At 34.8% G+C, this 3634-nt stretch overlaps 1 long non-coding RNA gene across 4 annotated transcripts; it reads left to right on the plus strand.

The window, feature by feature from the left end:
* Positions 1-1017: 1017 nt before the first annotated feature.
* LOC106319931 lies at positions 1018-3368 on the plus strand. Of its 4 annotated transcripts, none has more exons than XR_001265625.1 (5): positions 1018-1513; positions 1586-1734; positions 1811-2266; positions 2382-2925; positions 2996-3368. It is a non-coding gene; the product is annotated as an uncharacterized LOC106319931 (long non-coding RNA). The 4 variants fall into 4 exon arrangements; XR_001265626.1 differs by having other exon boundaries at positions 2382-2501; positions 2599-3368; XR_001265627.1 differs by having other exon boundaries at positions 2382-2498; positions 2599-3368.
* The last annotated feature ends 266 nt before the right edge of the window (positions 3369-3634 follow it).

Raw genomic sequence — 3634 nt, forward strand, 5'->3', positions numbered from 1 at the left:
TTTTTTTTTTTTTTTTTTTTTTGGTAAAATACGTTGTTAAGTTGTTGTTAAACGTAACAACGAAAGTACAATAAAATTTACAACGGATTACAGAATATTTGAGCATGTGTTCTTTGCGGTGTACCGACTTTTTGCAACAAAACATATTGCAGTTAAATTAAATAAAAATGATAACCGTAGGTAAATAGTTCGTTGAGGTATTTCTTTGTTTAACGTAAGATACCAAAAAAAAAATTCATTTCTAATTAGCAATGAAAATATTCATTTCGAATTACAAAGTAGGTGCATGAGTTATTTACACTATACTGGTTTTAATGCAACGAAAGCATGTCATAGTTAAATTAAATAAAAAAGATGGTAAATCTATACTATATAAAAGTTGAGGCTATAAACCATTGAGAGCGTCCACGTAGGATTTAAAATTACCAATCGTATTATGACACATCAATTTTTTTAAATATGTTAATGTTTCCAAAAAAATAGTTAAAAAAAAATTATATTATCTAATAAAGTAGACTAATAAAAGATAATTATTAGTTTTAGAAATGTCATGATTTCCAAATTTATGTATTTTTTTCAGCTTTTTTTTGCCAGCTTTCCAAATTTAGGTACATTAACATAAAATATAAGTTTTAATATTTAATGTCGATATATAATTATTAGATTTAAAAATCAAAATTTAAAAAGTCAAAAAAATCCTTAAATACTATATTACCTTTATATATGAAAATTGTAAGCAAAATAGAAATACTACAAAAATACAAATCATGTCCTTTAAGTATAAAAAAATGTTAATGTTTCCGAAAATATTGTTTATTAAAAAATTTTATATCTATCTATAATAATAAAAAGGGGTTTTCTCTCACCTCCTGCAGCCACGTCCTTTTTAGGGGTGGGCATATGTTGCCACGTGTCAGCGCTTAATTGGTTACATTTTTTTGTTTTTTTTCCCTTATTCGGTTTGGGCTCCAGCTAATGCGTTGTTTTTTTATTTGTTTTGTCGCGGCCCATCTTGAACCCTGCTCTTATGAACTGATCGTGCCCAGGGTTTTCACGTCTCGTCTTCGTCTTCGTCTTCTACCTTCTCATCATCGACCGCGAGACGCAGAGATTCGAGCCTGTTCAGTATCCCTAACGGCTCTGATTTCAATAACTCTGCAACTTAACTCCACTGAGTGGTAGAGAAGGCGAGAGCCACCACTGGATCTCTCTCTCTCTCTCTCTCTCTCCCGTGCCGGATCTCTCTCTCTTTCTCCCGTGCCTCGCTCTGTCACGTTTACATCTCTCTCTCTCTCTGTGAGTTTTGATTTCGATTTGTTTTTGTCTTGGTAAAGAAAGTTGGAGGAGGCAGAGAAGCTTGATGGAGGAGGACGGAGAAGAAGCTTCACGAGGTGGAGGAGGCTGGACGAACAGACATCGGAAGAGGCGGGATGAAAAGGCGGAGGAGGAGGCATGACGCTCAAGTTTGCCAGCGGTGGAGAGTACACCAAGAAGATGGCGGCCTTTTGATTAGGTTTAGTGTTGTATTTTTAGTTTTTTTTTTAATTTTGTTTAATGGTATAAACTAATTTAAAATTACAAACAGGTTCAAATATTTTGTAACCAGCGATTGTCCCTTCGTTGGTTACAAATCCTGTGCGAAGAGGATTTTTATTTTGTTATCCCATTTACAAATCCTGTGCGAAGAGATATTGTGATACCTAAGCGTTGTACCCGGTAACTATGATCCGACAGGTAACGACCGCATTTTCTAAACCTCTCTGCATTGCCACAAAATAAAAAACCATCTGAGGTTTTATCTTCTTAATAGATTGCTGCAGGTGGTACTCACTCTATAGTTTGATACGCGAAGGTTATGTGTGGACTTGGGGTCATCCGTGACCTCCCCATGACATTGTATAGATTAAAATTAAAACTCACAAAAAGGCATTTGGTGCATTATTTGGCTACTACTTGAATGTTCGATTTTGGTTTCCTCTCTACTGAAGAAAACAAATATTTGTTCCAGTGTTCAAGGTCCTCTGTCGGAGCATTTTGTAATGTGGCTCTTGAATAAGATGGGAGGCTCTTCGCACGACCCCTCATCATGTCCAAGTCCAAGGCCTCGATGATCTCACTTTGATTTGTTTCTTTCTCTTCCTTTTATTGATTCATTTTCTACTCACTAAAACCTTCAAAAGGGGACTATGTTGTCAACTTATCTCTCTTTAAACTCATTTTTAGGTTAATATTGATGCGGGTGGCTTGCATTCAACTTCTTTAACTGGTAAAGGAGAGATATTAAAAAGTGTTCTCAAAGTTTATTTCCTTCTCATTCTCACCATGTGCTAGATCCTCCTTTTGATCAAGAATAGTTATTTGTTTGGTCTTTTAATTTTTAGCTAGGTGGACGGTTGGGGAAGAGAGAACACGGAAGACTCGGGTTAGGTGACAATGACAAGATCAGCAAAATAGTTCCACAGAGAGTTAATCTTCTCCCTGACAAAGATATCCTGCATGTTGTAAAGCCTTAAACTTTAATTATCTTTAGATCTCTAAAAGAGGATCTCATTCATGTAAAGAAGCGTTAACCTTTAATGATCAATAACCTTTTTACAGATACGTTTCTTGCGGCTGAACACATTCCGTTGCTTTGAAAAGAGATGGCAAAATATTATCGGCTGCTCTCTTGAAACCCAAGAAATGTGCTTTAAGGTTTACTTCATAAGTAAAGAGTCATTTTCCTATCATTATCTTTGTGATCAGATTGGTAGAGGAGATCATGGCAGACGGTTATGGAAGGAATGTAACACCTGGACAGCCATTGGAGTTTTTTATATATTTCACCACCTGAAAGAAGCTTTAATAACGCCATAAAGAAGTAAGGAAAATGGTCAGCTAAATTGATTGCTTGCGGTGGGCTCCACAGTCTTGCCATCGTGGAATGTATGTCTGATAATATTTGATCCTCCGGTCACATAACAAGTTACGAAGATAAGAAAGAAATATGTTGCAGGAATCAAGGCAAAAGGAGAGTATGCTTTATTAAAAGGGGGAGGGGGAAGAGAGAACGTAATCACCATTTCATAGCTATCGGAATTGATACCAGTAAATGAGGAAAAGCATGATGGCACAAGCTCTGAAAGACTGGAACCATCGGGGTTTAGATCCTTGCCGCAGGATAAGCACTGGCTAGCGACTATGATAGTGACATGAGTACATGACTGGTCATGAGAATCACAAACGCACCAGCTCCAAAACTGTCTTTAGCGGCTTGCTTGATAACCTCGGTTATATTCTCTTCATCTGTTCATTGAGGAATTAAGGCACAAATTATTAGAAAAGAAATTTTATATCAATTCAACATAACTAAATATAATAAACAGTTTCCAGACAACTAATAAACAATATATCCATTATACTTTAACAATCAATCATTAATTCATATTACGAAACAACTTGAAAAATTAAAATTAAAGATATTCCTACTAAAAAATCAAAATGAAATAAAAATAAAAACCAAAGCAATATAACAAGAAAATAATAAATTAATAGAGTAAAACAATAAAATATATAGTGTTGAAAAATATGACAACTTATACACTTTCCATTCATCAAATAAATACAACTAAAAAAAATTTCTTCAAAAAAAAAC

Source organism: Brassica oleracea, unplaced genomic scaffold (assembly GCF_000695525.1).
Source record: "Brassica oleracea var. oleracea cultivar TO1000 unplaced genomic scaffold, BOL UnpScaffold00692, whole genome shotgun sequence".
In the NCBI taxonomy this organism is placed as follows: domain Eukaryota; kingdom Viridiplantae; phylum Streptophyta; class Magnoliopsida; order Brassicales; family Brassicaceae; genus Brassica; species Brassica oleracea.